Raw genomic sequence first — 21,796 nt, 5'->3', positions numbered from 1 at the left:
TTCACTAAATAATATGAGCACGTACATCAAAGGGATCGTCCAGAAAGTTAATAAGAAGCAAGGAAAAGAGAAATAGAAGGGAAAAAAAGCAAACAACAACAACAAAAAAACCCCAACAACAGAAAAACCACCAGCCTGCTTACGGCAAATTTGCTTGTAATAGGCGGTGGCTTGTTCAAGTATCCTTATAAAAGGGGAAGATAGAAGTGGGGCTTAAGTATTATATTTATAAACTCCTTTTTGATTTCCATGTCATGTTTGTTCAGGTTACTTAGCTGAAGATACTGCTTCTGTTACTATCATCTCTGCAAAGTCAGTCCAACAGATTAAATTAAACCTTTCTGTCTCACACACCATAAAAACAAAAAAAAATATTTCTGAAGGTGCATGCTGTTTCTGCTATCTGCTGCTAGTGATGGATGAAACAGAAAGAATAGAGTTTGATTTAATCAGATAGCTTAACCTTGCAGGGAGAAGAAAGACACCTATATAACATATTCATGTGTATATTTTATTTTCAGACATATGTGTCCGTGAATAAGTATATATTCTAGACATACAGGTGTATCATGTCTCACTTTTTATATTACAGTGAATATATAGAAAAGGTACAGTTTACTGTATTTCATGCGGAGTCTATCAATGTTTCATTCAGATGATATTTTGTTAATCTTACATTACACAAAGTAGCTTCCATGCCCAAAGGAATCTGAAGAGAAAAATCTGGTCAACACATTACAGAGGGAGAGCTAAACATTCTGCTTTTCAAACAAGGCGCGCATCATAAACATTTAACAAGAGGGATTTCTCATCTCTTCAGTATATTTTCTGCAGCCTGTATTAAGCTAATGATTTCATTTTAACAAGAAGACTTGTGTTTTCGCAGTTCCACCTTCACCCTCTCATTCCATTAAACATGATGGCCCCAATCCTGCAAATTCTCATAGAAAAATTCATCTCATAATTATGTATTAAAATTAAACATATATAGAAACACTTTTGGTAATGAATGCCAAGTCACACGCTATCAAAACAATCACAAAATTTGTTGCCTATTTTTCTTTTGTGAAAAGTTGCTTAACTGTCTGCCTCAGTAGATATATTGTGTAGATCTAAGCCCTGAGATTCACAGAAAACTGCATACTGTGTGCTTCCTTCATTCATTTGAAAATGGGAAGGGGATTGCATCATGAGCAGGCTGTTTCAATTATATTTTGATATTTTTTGCCATTTGAAAGATAGCATGTTACAAATCATGTCAGAATATTTTTCCTACTGGACTTTTATATCTATCCAGCAGTCAAAATATTATTTGTGAAGCGTGAACATTTTAATAACTATTCTTCTGGTTTTGTGAGCTAGTTGACACTGTATAATAGCAGAAAAATGAAACCATGTTGAAGATTTATCAGAACAAAACACTGGAAATGATGAATCACAAGTAATGAAGCAGGAGCTAAGGAAGAAAAAATGTGCAAATTTTTGCTTGATTGAAGAAATGCTAATACATATTGGTATGTAAGTCGTGGCACCCTGATACATATGTACAGATACAGCAGTATTTTCTAATCAAAATAATGCAGTAGGAAACAATCCCTGGAAAGAAAATTTGAAGACCTCATTATCTGTGTGGTGTTAACCAGATCAGTGCGAGCACAAAGTGAGTGCCTGGGGTCACAGCAAGGGCGGTTTAGGAATAAGAATTGCACACCAGGTCTGGGCATGCGCGCTGCGGCATACGGTTTGGAAGCGTGGCCATCAGAGAAAAGGAGGAGAAGGCAGCGAGAAAGTTTACTAAGAAAGTTTGGGATTTGCTGGGAATTCATAAAATAAGGAATTGCAATTGCTGTAAGCTGATTGCCTAACTCTAAAGCACTGTGCAGCAATGAAATGGGCAGCTTTTTTTCTCCCCTGCTACTGAATATCCTTTGAAATTGAAGATCAGGGTCAGAGCTGCAGAGGACAGACTAGAAGGGTAAGTGGCTAAACCTGGGTAGGAGAATCTACTAGGGTCAGATATCCAAACTGAATTAAATCCATCCGTCCTCTTATGCACTCAGAAGTGTAGTCTGACCCTCCACCATTTTATGTAACATTTACCATGTGCTAAGAAGGAGCGAAAGATCTAAGAGGAAAGAACTCCATTTATTAGCATTTTAAATCCACTTTCAGACGACATAGCAAATGTTACTATACTCTGAGCCAAAATATTATGAGAATGTCTTAATGGATTGTGTGGCCGTCTTCTTATTTTGAGCCCTTATTTTGAACTGGACACACACTGAACAGGACTGACAGCTTAAAGCATACAAACAAAATACACAAGCCAAGAAGGTGTTTATATCATTTCTGAGAAATAGGGCCACAAAAATGAACACCTCTCCTATGAAGAAAGGCTGAGAGAGTTGTGGTTGTTCAGCCTTGAAAAGAGAATGGTCTAGGGAGACCTTGTTGCAGCTTTCAGTTCTTCAAGGGGTTTATAAGAAAGATGGGGACAGACTTTCTAGTAGGGCCTGTTGAGATAGGACTAGGGGTAATGGTTTTAAACTAAACCAGGGTAGATTTAGACTAGATACAAGGATGATTTTTTTTTTACAATGGAACAGACTGTCCAGAGAGGTGGTGGATGCCCTATCTCTGGAAACATTCAAGGTCAGGTTCAATGGGGCTCTGAGCAACCTGATCTAGTTGAAGATGTCCCATTGCAGGGGAGTTGGACTAGATGACCTTTAAAGGTCCTTTCCAACCCAAATTATTCTATGATTCAATGATTCTATGAAACATGAAGGCCCTATCGACTGTATATTTCCTATTCAAATAATACACTTTCTACCACCAGCACCTCTTTTCCTTAGGACTACCACGTGTACCAGGTGTACTACACTCTATTTGTTACTCTCAAGCCCCGATTGACAGGGGATAGAACTAGAAGAGGGTAACAAGTATTATTTTCATTAAAAACCATGAAAAATGTTCTGAACTCAGTCTTTAACCTGCGAACTGAAGACCATGCCTGTCTTTATCATGAGACTTTAGGTATACACACACGATATGCTGCAATGCAACATAGACAAGACAAAGCTAATCTGCGTTCCAAGAGCAGTCTTTCCATATTAGGAAAACAGACCATAGAATCATAGAATCATTTAGGACCAAAAAGATCTTTAAGGTCATTGAGTCAAACCATTAACCTAACACTGCCAAGTCCACCATTAAACCACGTCCCTAAGCACCAAACCTACATGTCTTTTAAATACCTCCAGGAATGGCAACTCAACCACGTCCTTGGGCAGCCTGTTCCAATGCTTGACAACACTTTCAGTGAAGAAACTTTTCCTAATATGCAATCTAAACCTCCCCTGGAGCAATTTGAGGCTGTTCCCTCCCATCCTATCACCTGTTGCTTGGGAGAAGAGACTGTCACCCACCCTGCTACCACCTCCTTTCAGCTAGTTGCAGAGAACGATAACGTCTCACCTCAGCCTCCTTTTCTCCTGGAAAAACAACCCCAGCTCCCTCAGTTGCTCTCATAAGACTTGTGCTCCAGACCCCTCACCAGCTTTGTTGCCATTCTTTGGACATGCTCCAACATCTCAATGTCTCTCCTGTAGTGAGGGGCCCAAAAATGAACACAGTATTCAAGGTGGGGCCTCAGCAGTGCCAAGTACAAGGGGACGATCACTTCTGCAGTCCTCCTGGCCACACTATTTCTGATACACTATCATATGGTTTCCACAAATTAAGATGATAACTTAGCTGGTGTGAAGGTCTTCACAAATAATGGAGAGCTAGTTTAGCTGTATAGACCTGAAAGAATGCATGGAACCATACATGAGTTACATTGTGTTTTCTTTGACGTGCTATAGAAAAGAATTTTACTTTTCACCTTCACAGGATAAGATGGCACGAAAGATGAATAAAACCTCAGATAGTTTGATTTTTGATTTAATAATTTAATCTGCAATTTTCCATGGAGATTGCAAAACACAAAGTTGTAACAGCCTATTGTTACATATGAACAGATACATTCTACTTGAGTGGGCTAGGTCTAAACGATTATTTTGTTCTAATGAACATTATGTTTGTACAGTAATCAGAACATAATGCACACAAAGTTAATAACACTACTGTCAATGCCTAATGTCTGCTGTACCATGTACTGAGTTATCTGAAAGCAATTTTGCAACCAGGAACTAGGTGCAAAGCACCTCTACTGATGTGGAATGAGAAAACATTTCCTATTCTACCACTGGAAATGCTGAAGTACAGAATGGCTAAGCAACACATTTTCCAAAGTGATATTTGGATTAATGTTTTCACATTGCTGACCCTAAAATATGCCTGGAAAAGTATCAGGAAAGTATCAAACTTTTCTAGGAGAGAAGTGTCAAGTTCCGAAAAAAATGGGGAGAAATTTGTAATGATTTCAACTGGTCAGATAAGACAGCTTTGCTGACATCAAAAGTGTAAATCTGTGTTCGTCTAATCCAGAGGAAACTTGGCCTTCAGTGTGCTATGGGCTATGCAGATTTCTACTAATAGACGGTCTAAATACACACAAAAGATACAAGGGGAAAAGAGTCATAGGGACACAAAGAAGTAAGCCTTTCCCAAGCCATTTAGAGAGATAGTGATAGACCTGCAAAGCAAACTTGCCTTCTACATCCCCGGTAAAGAAGTGTAGTCACTTAACTATTTGGTCTTTCATTTATTTTTCTAGACAGCTGATTTAAGGATAGGTGATTGAAAAGAGACTGCTGTACCTTCAAATATATTAACAGGCGGAAGAGGCAAAGCATGGAAAGCTACATTAGAACATGAAAAGTCTGCAGCACTCAAAAGTCATGATATGGCACAGAGTAATTTGCATGATATTGTATTCCATTCTTGTGTGAACACATTCACTGTTGAAAGAAGAAAGTATTCAACACTACTTTTTATGCCTATTTTTCAAAACTGTGGCTCCTGTACTTCACACTGGCCAAGCCCTGCACTGAATAAAGGTTTTACTTTCTTTCTTAGATTTTCATTTGATGCTCTGTTAGCTTTTAGTTTGCTTCATAAAGCTTTATACTCTACCTGTAAGAAAACCCCTATTTAACCAAGAAGTATTACGACCCCCTCATTTTACTAATGAGTGACTGAAATGGAGACACCCTTAGGAACTTCCAGCAAGTCATACACAAAGTCCCTGGCAAAAAAAGGGATGAAAGCCAGATGTCCATGAAACCATGACACTCATCTTTACCTTGCAGCTGATCCTTATTCCATTCACTGCACACTACATACCTATTTCAGTGCAAGAAGTAGTAGACATCATTCTGTTTCACAAGACATCATTCAGACATTACAGAGTAGAACACACAATACTCTATATCATAGCAATTCACTGTGCCGCTTAGATTTATTTGACACCAAGTGTGTTCAATGAAAGAGGCAGTGATCCCACAGAAATAATATACTGTTGCTGCGTAATTAAGAATGCTACTGCAATGCACATACCACAGGTGATTATATAAAATAACCCAAAGACCTTCAGTTTTGATATTTTCTGGCTTTTTGATGATTCATTTGGGTTATGTCTAAGTATTACAATAAAGCAGTATATTCGACATCCCTAAACAGGTAAGTTTACAATTACTTGGAGCACCGTAGCCTCTGAAGCATGGCACTGCACCTGGGCGATTAGCTCAGGCGTAACCTCAGTCTGAAGCAGCTTTATTGCTTCCAGTTCCAGAGTTTGCTCATTTGGTGCCTGTTTAGGAATCGCTCTGACAGGTACACGTTTACATTTTTTTGTTTTCTGTGGGAGGGAGAGAAGAAGAAAATACTCCTTTGTGCCAAGCTTGAAGGAGGTTGTCCAGTATTCTCACCTCCCTCTACAGAATTTGGAGAGAATCAGGACATCCCCGAAGCCCTGTCTCCTCAGCAATTCATACCCCACCATTTCCTGTTAAAGCTGAAATTCCACTGAACCTTGCTGTATGTGCATACGCACATCTAGCAGAATCCTGAAACACCATGTATTCAATGGAAATTTCCCGTCAGTTTATATATGCTGTCAGAGCCAGCTATAATAAAGAAACCACAAGTTATTTGCTTTAATCTTCAACAGAACACCAGGGTTTTGGCAGGAGACACTTTCATCAGAAAGTTTATAACCACCAGTTGTGGATGTTTTCAGCTAAAAGGCATACGTCAAAGGTAAATACAGTTTAATTATAGCATGTGTGTTTATTCTTTACTAATGAATTTGATTTTCACTAAACATATTTAGCAATCACGGAAAAAATATATTCCCCCAATTTGCATCATCAACTTAGAATTAATTCAGTTAGCTCTCAGCCTTGTTCATTCCCTGGAAAATATTTTCCCAACCTACTCCCATACATACCTTACTTTTTGAGAATAAAACACTGGAGTAAGCAGCTGACACAGAACATGCTTATTAAGCAATATACTTTAAAACATATTTTGCAGGAATAGATTGTCTTTCAAATACCAGAGCTCTAGCTTATCCAGTAGTTTAGCTGCTGCTTCTCCATCTTTGAAGCTTCTACTGCTTCTACTGCTGCAAAACTTCTCCAGCTTCATATTTAATTCTATTAAAAAAAGAATTATATTTAAATGTACCCTGAAAATGAGAAGATGTTGTCATATGGAAAAAGAAAATTCAAAAATCCATATAAAAAACTTGAATCTCAGATTGGAGTTTCCATACTATTTATTTTCTTCCTTATGTTTCCAAAAGAAACGTATTGCACTATTGCACTGGTAGAATGATGAAAACAATGCTGCATTTTGTGCCGTCTCAATTATCCTTTTGTCCCTTTCTAAAGCACAAGCCAAAGAAAATCGAGGCATACAAAAATAAGGGAAACTTTCAATCAGCAAAATAATTTGCCAAAGACTACAGTGTAGTCAGATCAGTTACGACTTTCAGAGAACTGAAGACTTCAGTAATGTTATTTGGGTTTTAACATTATTGAAAAAGCTTAATTCAACCTTTTTGTTGGGTGGGCCAAGTGAGCTATTTTCGCAGATCTGAGTCATCTGCTCTGTGCCTTGAGCTTGCTGCCCCAATCAACGTGTATATTTTACTAAGATTTTAAAATTATAATAATCTACCTCACAATTTTAGACAGGAAGGGACAATCTGGCTCATCAAATCAAATCACAAGCAGACATGATGTATCATCCCATTCATCTGCTGGTGTCTTAACTGCTTAGGTACTCCTCCTCTCATCAGAAGCGCGCTTCAGAATCTGTGAACGTTAGAAACCATCTTACCATTTCCGGGCAAAACTTGTTCAGGGCCAGTTAACAATGTTGACACCCAGTTATAATAGCTCCTCGGTCAGCCTGGTGTTTAAAACTTCTAATGTTTTTATTTCGAAGTATCCTACATTCAACCTTCATTTTCCTAGGCTGAACCATCCAAGTTCTTTCTGCATCTTCTCTTCTCCTTGCCCTGAACATCCTAGTAACCTTCCTCTGTACCTGTTCCAGTCTGAATTCTTTCCTGAACAAAAATTGATCCTCAGCAATTAGTTTTACAGCTTTTATATGGTTTGGGACCCTGTTGGACTCTTCACAACCTGCTGATATAAAAGTACTGAATAAAAGTGTTGTTTTTTTCAGTTAACAGAGTACCCTCTCTGATTTGTTAGCAAATTCTTTGATGATACTTGCAATTCCACATGCTACCTTTTCTGTTGGTTTCATGATTCCCCAAATGGATGTTGCTCCTTGACAAATGCAGCATAAGACTCACACCTTGAAAGGTACTGCGAACCTAGGCAGTATAAAAAGAGAAGCTGAAGAGAGGAGAATAAAGAATACTCCAAGGTGGTATTTAAGGGAGCTGAAAGGCGAAGGGTAAAGCTAGCTGTAGAAAATACACACAATTTATGAAAATCATCCGAAATTATGCTGCCCGTGTACATCCCATTTACAGATTTTGGAAAACTTTTCTCCAGAGCAAAAGTACAACATCTGCAGGAACAGTAGCAGGTGGTTTCTGGGAGGAGGGCCAGGCCCAGAGACTTGCAAACAGACTGAAAATAAAAGTGGGAGGCAGCCACTTTAGTGTAGCAAAGATACTCTCTCATGTTTGTTTTTATAGGTCCAGGCATCTAACCTTTTTCAGCTGGTTCGCAGCTGGCCTCTCTAAAACAGCTTTAAATCAATGTATCAGTTAAGAGGTTCAATGTCTTAGGGGGGTAGAGGTGCCTGAAGGTTCGGAAGGCAAGATCCACACAGAAATCCCAAAGCTGTGCAATCAAAACTCTTGCAGCACCATACACTCTCACTGACACACCTTTCCCCTAATAACCTCTGGCTTTAAAACGTTTATCCTTACACTTTCAAAGTCCAGCAAAGGATATTAGCCTCTCAGTAGACTGCCATTAAAATGTTGCATGCCACTTTGAAAACCTAAGTGGTGGAGTTTTAGTGTCAAGTGCCAGTATTTTTTTTTTTTCTGGTAAGACATAATTGCACTGCTCTTTGGGACATAGCTCCGGTATTTCTTACATCTTCATTAATTACATATTGTAAATTTACAATTTATAATGTCTCAGTGTATGAAATACAGGCTGTAAAACCCTGCCGTTTATAAATCCAGCTTATGTCCGTTCTTGCTGTGAAATGCCTGTGAGTCTCAGAATGGATCTATGCTTTATTTATCGGAGGAATTCATATTTTTCTAACTTGCAAATGTTGAGAATCACACCTTCTGCACATTTTGCTTATTTTTATACAGTTATTGGCTTTTGTTTCCCAAAATATGATCTGTCCAAATCATGGAAAAAACCCAAACATTCTATTTTTTTTTTTTTTATTTAATAAAAATTTAAAGCTAAAAGCTGCTTAGCCACAAGGGAAGCAACACAGAGCAGCAGTAAAGCCAGTAGCCTCTATTTTTAAAGCTGTCTTTTATTTCTGTAATGCTGATGGCCAAACTCGAGCTTTAAGTAACACTTCCCCTTGTGACCAGGCTGCTTTCAACTTTTCCATTTTATTAAAAGAGCTAAATTGAGGGTATTCCATGAGTCTAATTTGGAGTTAGGTTGCTGTTGTTGTTTTTAAATAAAAAATGAAAGTCAGAAGTGGTCTAGTCATCAGGGAAGCAGTACATGAAGTTACGTTGGGGATAACCCATACTGTGCTGGGACTACAAAGTGTTTGGATAAGGTTTGTGATGTGGGAAGTGTTTGATTACAGAAACATGTCAGAAAGTGAGAATATGTGTGGCGGTAAATAAAGGCTTTTATCTCTTTGCTTATTCAATTGTTATTTCATAACACTTATTTTAAAAAGTCATTAAAAGTACAATCTTAAAGTGTTGTTGAAATGCATTTGCTCTCATCTGATTTGCTTTCTTCCTCTGCTTAGAAATATCATAAAATATATTTTCATTCCAGCAATTTGGAACTAGCCATAAAGAACATGTTCTCAAAGCTTCATAGACACATTAATAATTCTGTACTAGAAGTATTAGTTTAGGAGGTAAAAAGAAGGTGTAAGTAACAGATATAGTTTTTTCGTCATCCTGCAATTTCAAAATAGCCCCTTGCAACAGCAGACATTGCAATGGCTTTAGGCTTTCACTCGCACACGGATTCTGAGCCAGAGGACACGGAAACAGATTGCAACCTCACCAAGGATGTACTGGGAGTAACGGTAACCGTGCAGTGCAGTTACACAGATCCTGTTGAAGTTCAAGAAAACACGCATTGGGGAAGTAAGCAATAACTATGAATTCTTTTACTTTCGATCACTTACCTATAATGTCTGCTTACCTTGCTTGAAACATCCGTCATCAAATGTACAATGCAGGCAGTGAAAATTTTGGTATAAGCAATTGTTTCTAATGGATGCGTTTTCCCCATATATCAATTCATTGGTATCTGAAATAGCATACTAAGAAGAAGCTGCAAGCACATTCTGTTAGACACAGGGGTGACACGAGTTAATTTCATTGCTGTCAGGAGATATCTTGATGGGTATATATTGTGCGTTATCATGAGTTACCACAGCTGCAAGGGATTATTTCTTCTACTAATAATGGCATAATAGAATACTATAACTTGTCACAAGATTTCAAGTCAGCTATGAAATTAACCTATTTCATCACTGAAAAAAAGGTCCCTACCGATTTTTTCCCCCCCTTTTTTAATGGGACTTTGGTGCTCTTGTAAATAGGAATTATGAAAGTTTCAAGGAACTGTGGAACAGCTTCATTTCTTGAATAAACCTTGCATGTAGTTTCTAGAACTCACCCGTCGTATTTTTTGTTCACAGATAATGTGAACCACATCAAAATTTTATAGAAAATTAACAATGAATATTTTAAGTCAATAGAGACTAAAGGAATAAAATCTACCCTCTGGCCTATGTCCCGTTCCCCACGTGGCAAAAGGTGGTGCCCATGTTTCTGGCAGCATCCCATGGAGGCCATCAACCTCCACAACACTGAAGAATGACTTTTTAAGAAGTCCTGACAACAGCATGCCAGGACCTAATTTGAGTTCTTCATCTCCTTTTAGGATGCAAATGAACAAGATAAAAATGCATCAACAAGGTAGCTCATTCTTAGAGATCAAGATGATTTTCAATCCTGGGTGAATTTTATACCAATTTAGAGAACGGAATGAGCTCACGAAAGAGCCAGAGGTGTGCTACAGTATGCACCAGGGAGGTCCTGGAAGGTACCTGGGGGATGGAGAGAGCACGATTGCCTCTGCCAGTGGCAGCGAGCCATTAGGCTGGGTCATCTCAGCTTATCTAATCAAGGCCCATTTAAAACAAAAGTAATTTTTGAAGTTGGACGGGCCCAAATCACTACAGGCCAGTAGGTGAGAAGCTAAAAGAGCTCTGTATGTAGCCACAGCTAAAAGGTGCAACATTGAAATTCTAGCACTGAAGAGGCACACCAGAGGTTACTGCAGTGAAGTCCCCAATTCGAAGCAATATTTGAAAACCACTTAAGAAAAGAATAACTGCTGCTGACCATTTAAAAGTATCCAGGCATTTAAAGACATTTAAACACTTGGTCTTACTGTGAAAAGCAAGTTAAAAATATTGACATTAACAGAGAAATAGCTTATTCATCTCCTCCTAAGGTTTTTCAAGCAATTTGGCAGCAGTTGCTCTGTTTTATCTGGTTTGAACTATAGTTCCAGTTTCACCATGGCCGTGACTGTACAGTTCAGATCAGATCCAAAAGCAGTGTTTACGACATATTGCTGAATTGCCCTAACAATGTAGCGTGTATATCAAATAGGAGGAACAGAATATCTTGTGTAAGACCACATCGAGGCAAAAGAGCAATCATCAGCTACTACCCTCTGGTTCTTTCCTGGGAGAAAAGAATAGCTCACTCAAGTGCCTCTCGATAATTCTTGCCAGGGTTTCCAGCAAGGTCAACAAAGCTTCATGGTCAATGGCTAGTGAAAGAGTGAAAGGATTAGCAAAAGCATTTAATTTTTGTCCATCGATGACAGCAGATCACATAAGATTTCCTTTCTTATTATCAGGGTCACGTACAAGAGCTGTTCCTGCTGAAGTTGCAGGAATTAAACTTATAAAATATGCTTTGCAAAATTTAGGGGAGAAGTTAGATTTGATTTTAATTGTTTAGCAAGCCCCAAGAGCAATAGTTCATAAATTAAAAGGTTTTGTGAGCACAAACATTAATTGAGTTATATGTGCTTTCTGAAATGTACTGTCAGTTGGTTCTTGAAAAGATTAATGTTCTTGTGATTCCTTTGTATGCATGTCTGAATTCTCTGCTCGTCCCTGTGGGTTCTGTTTAGTGGCATTTAGGTTCTCTGATGGAGCAGATGACTTTTTACAGCTGACAGTGTTGTAACAGGGATCAGGAAAAAGCTTATTCCTCTGACCCCTCAGTCTGGAAGAGGAACTAAAAATGCAGATATGAGTAGAAACTGCTATTTAATGTTTTCATTCTGTTGATAAAATCAGGCTTATTTTCTCTGATGAGAGAGGGCTAAGCCTTGCCAGAGTCTTCCTAAAGCCTGCTGAAGGCACAGATCTCCCTGCTGGATTTTGTTTTCTTTCTTTGCTTAACAGATAGAATAATATTTCTGGGGAGGGGGACAGGCAGAGGCAGGGTAATGCTGCTTATGGAGGTGGTGGGGGGGATCACACATCCGAGCTTTGTTTTCCTTTTCCTACCCCTCCATTTATAACCCAGGGCTTGCTTCAAAGTCATCACAGGAATTCTCCCCACACTCCCTCCCCTTGGTAGGGAAAGAAATTTCTGCCTTAATAACATTATTCTTTCCTCTGCCTCTTCACCAGCAGTTATAGTCACAACTTTCCATATTTTAATGACGTTTCTATATTAACAAGCTGGGAATTATAAACGTTTTATGGGTTTCTCTGGCCAGGTCTGTGGAGGGAGCATCAACAGTAACTTTGTTTAGAAAAACCTCAGGAGACGGGCTGAATGCTGCTCTTTTTAAGACTTGAGGGAAGTCTGAGCTATCGTGAAAACTTGTCTGTTTTTTTTTTTTTTCTGGAAAAAGAGCAGTACCTCTTTCCTTAAACGTCCCCTATCTTCCTTATCCTTCCTATTCAAAAGTTGCCTACAGACAATTAGTTTAAAAATGGCAATTAAAATTTGCATTTTAAATTTATAATTAAAATGAATTAAAATTATTTGCATATGCTTAAATGCTGCAAGTTATACTATCACAGCTAATATTTGGTCAATTGATTTGCGTTTATTTTTAGTGAAAACTTGAAAGAAATTTTGTCCCCGTTTTACTGACAGGGGACATAAATCAGAACAGAATTCAACACTCTAAGGACATCTCTTGAGTAACTTACCAGAACCCACCATCTTCAGCTGGGATCCCAAAAGGGGTCCCAGAAAGGACCACAGCTAGTTCAGTACAAGAATTTGGGTGAGAATTGTGGTCTGCACAGCCTCTGAGCACTCAGTGGAACTGTGCTGGAAGCTGGACTTCTCTGGGCTCTGCCTTCTGTTTTCAAACTGCAAGATAACCTTCTTGCCTAAATAGATAAATTACAAGAAGAGGGAGTGAGATCAGCCTCTAAAAATCCTAGAGGAAGCGAAGAAATGGGCCCTCCTGTGAGGATCAAGAAGACTAATTGTGTAGTAAGAAAGCTACCAGCTGCCTAATAGCAAAATTTAATAGAAGAAGTACAAAGGCCTCTTTTACCCATCAATATGTGTTTAGTCATAAAACAAAATATACCAGTGGGTTAGCTGCCAGTACTGAGCATTATCTAGAAATATTGGGTATGTGTCTCCACGTTCCTACTCAATGGCCTTACACCATGTAAAGGCGGCCCTTAGATTCGTGCTGTTTACCAAATGTTTGAGTGCCTTACCTTCAGCGGAAACCAATCAATTTTACGAAAGCAAAATGCACGACATCCAACCTGCCAAGAGCATTGCCCTTTTCACTGGTAATAACAATATTCCTCAAACCTTGGAGTTTCAGATGGTTAACATCGATGGTTAAACACACAGGTTCCAGTTACTAACTGAGACCACACCTCTGAACTGCATTTTAAAAGGCAGATTTTAATTATTACTGCAGGGTAAATATAATTTATTGTTACCATTGGCACTCTTAGAAGCCATTTCATTAAATTCCAGGTATCAACAACAAAATGAGTAACGACCTAATTAAATATAGTACAACACAAACTCTCATTGGGGCCTGAGTCTCGTGTGGCATACAAGACTGGAGAACGGAGTGGGCAAAGGAGTCCCTGACAGCTGCCACAAGATCATAAAGACCTGTCAATTCAGAGCCATCAAGAAACTCAATACTGTTTTGTAAAGTGGATTAGGTAAACCACATAAAATCTTTGTGTAGACATTCTCTTTCATAATGAAAGTTTCCTTACTCCTCTAAGGTTTAATGTGTTTTTATTGCTTTAATTCTGAATGTGAATGGCCAAAGAAATCTTGAATGTCGTTTCTCTAATTTATTTTAAAGATGCATCTTTAGTTGAATTCAGATCCTGAATGTCTCTCCCTCTCACCCTAAGAAGCAGTAAATAAGCAACAGCTTTAAACTACAGTTTGACAAGGACAGGAAGAAGCTTTCAGCAGCTCCCTTCCCCTTCTCTTCTTTGTATCTGATGCGGATGACCTGTTCGTACACTCTCCTCACTTTCCCATGCTAGGACCATCGCAGGGGGGTCGCAGAAGCATTGCACAAACACAAGCAGAATCACCTGATTTTTCCTTAGGGTATTTGCCGAAGCCCATTGAAGCTGCCTTCCCCGCCCCCCGTAGTGCTGCACCTGAAATATTGCAGCATTCTTCAGAAGTGAGCTAAAGTTTGTGCCTGTTCTTATTTTGTTTGAACTACTTCACCCCTTCCCAAGATTCAGCTTGTATAAAAATGTACTGAAGTAATAAGAATGTACCCTTTCCCCCATTCATTTGTGAAACAAAACACAAAACAAAACAAGACCATTATGTAGATCATGATGCATGTATTTCACATATTTCACTTTCACTTCAGTCAAAGTGCCTGGGAAAACAAAACAAAACAGCAAGCTGCTTTCACATGCAAAAAGGAATGGTGATATTGAAAGATGAAAGAGGAGGGGTTTTTCATATACTACGTGAAAAGGGACAAAATTTGCAGGCTAAAAATAAAAAAAAAGTGTGATTTTTGTGTAGAACACACAGCTGCAATTCCTATATTACTAATAATGATAATGTTCATGTTTTTCTGACACTATAATGTGATTGGCATTCCAAGCAGTGCATTATCATTGATCCCCTGCCAGGTAGAGAAGGGCACGTGTACACATTCCTGGCCAGACGACTGTGTAATTTTGAATTTTGTAGGTGAATCTCCATCTTAATTTTATTTTTTTTGTTAAGGAGCCTATTTCTTTTAGCGGTATGCTTTTCTGAGATACCCTGATTCTAGATCAACCGTTGAAACCTGAATGCACTTACAGTGAAAGCTGTGTGAGAATTCTCCCTGGGCTTCTGGGAATGCCAGATTGATTTGTGTTACTAGCGTTTAGTAGAGCAGTAGGTTACTACAAAAAGTGATTTTGAGATACGATCTCAAGTCGAAATCCATAGCTGTAGGGAGTGATACTTTGAACTGGATATTTTTCCTGCATTTTGGGACCCTTGAATTGCCATCAATAGTCAGAAAGCACATCCTCTTAAAGTAATCCTAAGATGTTTACACTAAGTAGATGGGGAAACCCAATTCAGCCAAGGTATTAAATTAAACATTGCAGCATTTTAATTTTTTTAGATATTATTTACTGAAACCTGGGGTAAGAGAATGCAGTGAACTGAAAATACCAAGCAAGGGACAAAAATCCATTTGACAAATCAGGTCACTAAGGAACTCTCTGAGGCTTAAGCTGTTGAAAAGACTTAATTTTTTAAGACAACCTTTTTTTCCATCATGCTGTAACATAACCTTTTCTTTCTTTCTCCTCTGTCCCACTCAAGCTGCTATACTTTAGGATCAGTTCACTCTGTTGAAAACCCATTGTAAAAATGTCAGGGTTCATATAGCTCATTGCTATAGATGACCTTGTAGTACTCTTTGCTTTTACATCACTTCTTTTAATTTCACCTTCCATTAATCATCCCTATTACTTTCTAGTTACAATACATCTATTACACTGTTGTTGGATTTTTTTTTCTTTTCTCTAAAGCTTTCTGCTCTTGTGTTTTCTTGGGCCTTCTAACCTTTTCCTTATTTTCCTTTCTGTGTCTTGTATCATTTACTCAATTTATCTCCTGCACATTTACCTTTTCTTATAGGCACTGCTTGTAAAAATTAATTTCTTTAAAATTTGGGCGAAGCTCATGTATGTTCAGTAAGTCACCTTACAATATAATATTGTTCTTGGCAATGCTATTGCTATATAAATTATTCTTCATCCTGCCTTACTTCTTTTCATGTGGATTCCCCAATATGAAGCAGTCTTCCTTGTCATAGTAGCCATGCTTCCTGCTTAGTCCTTTATTTCTAAGCCATTTTTATCTTCCCTGTCCTATTACCTGTACCTTCTCAAAGTCAAGAGTACAAATCGACGAAACCCTCAATATTTTGGCCCTCCCTTTTCTAGTTAACCTAAAACACTCCTCCAAAGCTCAATTCTTTTAAACATCATGCTTCTTTTATAATTTCTTTCACTAACATTATTTTTTCCTAGGGATTTTAAAATTTATATCACTAATTTTCTTAGACTTTAAAACTGTGTTTGTTTCTCCATTTCTAACTATCCCTCCTCTCCTTAAATGCCATAACCTGAGATTTTCGTAGTTATAGTGTCTCTGCTTTTTAGCTAAATACAGTTTAATTTTTGCTTATAACCGTCTGGTAAACATTGACTGTGTTCATTCTCAATATCGGAAGTAAAATTATACATTTCTATTAATCTCCCAAGTATATCATTAATATTTCTTCTTTAGGATGAAATTGAATTCGCAGATATCTACCACTGGAGAAGTTAAAAAAAAAAAATCAGAGATGGGAGTGAAATTTAGAAGATTATGGATTTCTTTTTAAGTTGTCACAATTCAAATACCTTATCGGGTTTACATCCTATTTTTAGAAAAGCTTTTCATCAATCCCAAATTTACTTCAACACTGGGGGCCCAAAATCAAAAGAAACTAATGTGTAATTGCAAATATGCAATGGAGTTCCATTGTATAATAATCCCAAAATTTAGATGATTTTTTATATTTATGATGAGCAATATATATCTATTTTCCCTGCTAACTCCTAAATATCAATGTAAGTTTTTGATCATAGTGACATAAAAAACTACTGTACTATGTAACTTATTTTCAATTCTGAAATTGAGAAATTTTTTTTAATGTTGATACTCTGACCTATAAATCTATCACCTAAAAAGTACCTTGCAAATGTTTTCTTCCTTCACATAGTCACTGTTATTGAATCAATTTGAATGTGTTGTTTAATGAATAGTAAACGGACCTTTTCCAATTACAAAAAAGATTACAACACATCTGATATACTGCTTAACCCAAGTGTTTTTTCCTTCCTTTTCTGTAACTGTTAATTATCCTTCTCCTATTACCAAGTATAGTTGCTCCCTGCTCTGCCTACACTATTCAATTAATATCCGCTTATATAAAAACACGAGCACTTTCACTCTACCTTATGTTTGATGATTTTCCTTCTTCTGATTCTCCCACCACATAACAGCTATTATTAATGATCGCTTTTTCAGTGGCACATTTCCTGAAGCTTTTAAAGTGGCTACTTTCTCAGCACCCTCCCTTAAGAATCTTTTATGTGGTTCAAATTCCATTACTAACTATCATGCTATTTCTAACCTTCTATTTCTTGGTAAAGTTCTTGAAAAGATATTCTGTTCTTAACTTTACAAACACCTTGTTAATAATAATCTCTTTGATTGTTTCCAAGTAGGGTAGATTTTCATCTCCAGCACAGAACGAAACTGTTCTATTCCACTTACAAGAGTTGAAGATGTCTTGAAATCTTACCTAGTGATCACAGCTCTTTCCCCTCCTCATTATTTTAGATGACAGCATGGCATTTGGCAATACAGAACTTAATATTTTATTACACTATTACAGGTCATGAGATAATATCTCCAATTCTCAACAACTTTATTTTAATGGTAACAATTTTTTCCTTTAGTTGTTATTTGTCATTTTTTTCACTGTTGTCATTTTATTCACTCTTTTCACATATTTGATGTGCTAACCTCCTTTTTTTTTTTATCATTTCCACCAGTCCTGCAATTACTGCAATAATATTTTACCAAGTGCTACTTAAAGATGCTAAGGAAGTTTTGCCATTGATTTCAGAACTTTATTTTGTATAAGCTACTTTCATTTTTGTACGGTTAAGGAACAGCTTGTGTTCCTCAAAGCAAATTCTGCAAATTAACGTACTGTACTTGCATGTCAGCTCACTTGCACAGCTAATTACATATTTCTCATGTGCATTGCATATGATGACTATTTTGGCTTATGTTTCAGAGATGTTTTCCAACATTCTGTGATTTATTTATAGGTATATCTATGGCACTAATCATTGGAGTATTTGAGCACACAGAAATGATTAAAGATACATCAAAATTACTTCTGGAAGGTACCGCTTTTCTTTCTCTGCTTTGAAGCTGTTTCTTTACCATAATGTTCTGGAGGTTGATTCCTCCTGTGTTCAGTGTCATTACTACATAGCTATTGGGGAATGCCAGTTAATACAGACATGCCTTGTACTGAGCCTGAAAGTCGTGTGAAAGAGGCTCCATTTGTTTGGGATCAGCTTTGTAGGAAGTTTGTTTCATATTTTTGGCCTGTTGCAGAGAATGCCCCCCTTTCCATTGTCACAAGATGAAAGCCAGGGATCTATCAGCCAAGTATCCCAAATGAGTGTAGCAATCACACTGGGAAATTCTGAAAGACAGTGCTTGAGATAAGTGGGCTTCAGCCTTTCATATCTTTGATGACAGAGGGGAAGGGGGGGAAAGAAGCAGGACAAGGTTTTTCAAGATACACACTTTTAGTATGAAGAACTCTCTAGTTTCTATTTATCCTCACTTACACAGCCTTCAATTCCATTTTGTGTCAAAATTATTCTCTATTAATACTCACAGGAACAAACATTTTGGCCACAGTACTTGGGTAAGACAGAAAAAAATATTTAAAGAAATTATGGGCAATATTAAAAATTAATCCCTCAAATAAGACTTGTGATGATCACCACCTACTTTGAAAAGGTACCCCTGAGAACACTATCCCAAGGCAAAACTGAACAATAATACAAGGAATTTACCCCTCTCTGGAAAAGGCAGCATAAATCATAAATAAAATGCAATTTATTGTATTTAAAACTATTTTAAACCTCTCAGATTTATTTTTCCCTTCTGGAAAGCCCTACACTAAACTTGTATGTCAGTTACAGACATTCTTGAGTTTCCAGTTCCCACAAAAAATAGCAAAATTTTTGACTGAGAACTGAATTTTATTCGTACACAGTTTTACATCTTATTCGGAGAGGACGGAAAAAATATAAACTGATAGAGTTTGAATTTGGTTGTGCATAAATTTATTTTGAGTTCTACGACTGCAGTATTTATACATGGACTGCAAAAAGTCTGCAGGCATATCCATGACTTTAGAATAAAGTTTATAGGACTTCAAAATGCCTTAAAAAGTGGTCAGGATCCTATTTCAGTGTGGCAGAAAAGCAGACAAAGAGAAGTGGTAAAGTTAAGTAGGTATTGCAGGCAGATTTGCAACAAGATTTCCTCCCACCATTTTCAGTGACAAACTTGCTGACAATAGACACATGCTACTTCACACTTTCTCTTATCAACAAAAAACCCTTTTTACGTCCTCCTGCTTTAAGAATCATACAACTTTACAACATCATTATTATAACAAAAACTATATGTAGGAATGCATAGCAAAACGGTCTACTCGTAACTCTACATATAAGACAACAATAAGTCACAGATTTGATGCAGTAAAAATGCATTGAAACAGATGTAGTATATCACTTTCAACTTTGTATTATGCATAAAATATGACAGAACCAAATACACTGTTAGAAGAATGAGCCTATAATCTGAGCTAAAGGGAACACCCGAATGCCTGGAGTTCGTTTGGCTGAGCTACAATGGCCGTAGAGGATCTGTTCTTCAGAAATTGTTAACAATTTGCGGAGGCAAACACAATTTTGCGTGGGTGGGCATTGGGAGAAGGGAGACGAGAAGACACCAAGCTCAGACTGGGATGTTTTCTGCTGTGTGTCAGTGGTCAGATGGGAGAATGAGAGGAGCCTTTGCAGAGTCACCCTATCCTCTGGCTCCATGCAAAAGTGTCCTGAGTCGGGTAATGAGCAAAGTGGCTTTGCTGTTGCCACCACATTTCATGCCCCTTGAACAGCCCTTGTTTGCTATTAGGGGCAGCAGAGTATGGGACTATGCCGTGAAAACGCTGTTTGCTGCAGAGAATGATTCGGAGTGACATGGCAGGAGCAGGACTGGTAATCACAGGGGAAACCTGAAAAAAATCTGGGAACAAGAAGTTTTAGCAGAGCTCTAGTAAGATGTTAAAAAAGCTCCTCCTGGAATCTAGAGTATCGGGGTCAAGTGTTAAGATGGACAAGGTAAGCACAATTTGAGGGAAAGAGGTGAGAAAAATGGCATGAAATAGCAAATACCAGTGATTACATCCCTTCCAGTACTTGGGGAAGAAGCAAGGAGGCAAGAAGCCTGAGGTATAGAGATATTTGGGTTATACTAAGCACAATAGGATACATGTCCGTATGGAACGAGTGAAAGAGAGAGCAGAATTTTACAGGAAAAAAGGAGTGCAAGTTAGCTTGTCCAAAAATTTGAGAATTGTGTAAAAGATTTGCTCTAACAGCAGAAGGCATTTTTGTTTGCACTAGAACACTGGTGATCTAAGATCTGGAGATTTTATGGAATTTTTTTTAAAATGTAGAGGAACACATAGTGGCTCACAGGGTAAATTCAGAAAGAATCAAACTCAAGAGAGTAAGATTTCTTTTTAAAATACATGCAGATAGATACACATACTTACACAACTCATTGCGCAGAAAAAAAAAATCTCACTAATATTTTACAACATTTCATGCCATTAAACTGTTTAGGACTGATACACATTTATTGTAGAATAAATGTACAAAAAATAGAGATTTCTGCTAAACAGTCACACTGAGAAAGTATAAAATTTTAGATACCAAATATTATCTGTACGAGCACCCTTTGTTAAGGAAACATTAGGTTTTTGTATTGCATTTGCTATAGAAGATAGTACCTACACTTCGGTATGCTCAATTATCTGCTCTTAACAGCAAGACATTATTTTAATATCAACCTTTTACTGCAGTCAGCAAATATTGTGCATTTTGTTTAAATTGACATGTCATATGTTATTATAAAATATGAAAAGAAATGATTGGGTCTTTCAGAGTTAGGCAGAATCATTTTACTGTGGTTTGGCTCAACTGTATAGAATATTTTCTTTCAGACAAGCCTCAAAAAAACCTATGAGAAAATAGAGCAACCAATAAAACAAACAGATTAAAATGTGAAATACAAACTAATGATCAATTGTTTACTTTTTTATTAAATTTCTTACAGATCTGACTGCATATTAACCTCCTGTTGGACTAGAATATATAAATATTCTTTTTATAAGATGTTTGCTAACTGAGATGATAACACAGGTATCAGTTTGCATGATTATATACAAACCTCCTTTCCACTCTGAATACCACTTTATGTGTGTTAGCCAAAATTGGTTGTCAGGATTCGTGTTTAAAAACAATAACTGAAAATAAAATGGCATTCTTTAAGGGTCCTCATTGATTGTGGTTTATTATGCAATTATCTTAATGCTGAACTCAAGAGTAAATGGGAGTCGCTCATCACAATCTCACCATGAAATCAAGACAGTGAGATTAAACAAGTTGAAAAATCTACTATAATATCGAGTGTAGTTACTGATTATACTGTAGAATCAACAATCAAAATACAGTGTACTGTACAAAAAGGCAGAGAATTTAAGACAAGCATCACTTCCAGTTATCTGAATACAGTGACAAAACATCATTCTATTATCTGTTTTTGTTCAAATACTGGGCAAACACAGAAGTTTGTTGCGAAAATAGTAGCTGAAGAAACATTGCTGAATTATTAATTGATGTGACATTTGCTTTAGTCTAATAAAGAGAAAGTTCTTTCTCGGTGACTTCTTACCCACTG

Source organism: Larus michahellis, chromosome 2 (genome assembly GCF_964199755.1).
Source record: "Larus michahellis chromosome 2, bLarMic1.1, whole genome shotgun sequence".
In the NCBI taxonomy this organism is placed as follows: domain Eukaryota; kingdom Metazoa; phylum Chordata; class Aves; order Charadriiformes; family Laridae; genus Larus; species Larus michahellis.
This window is presented reverse-complemented; position numbering follows the sequence as displayed.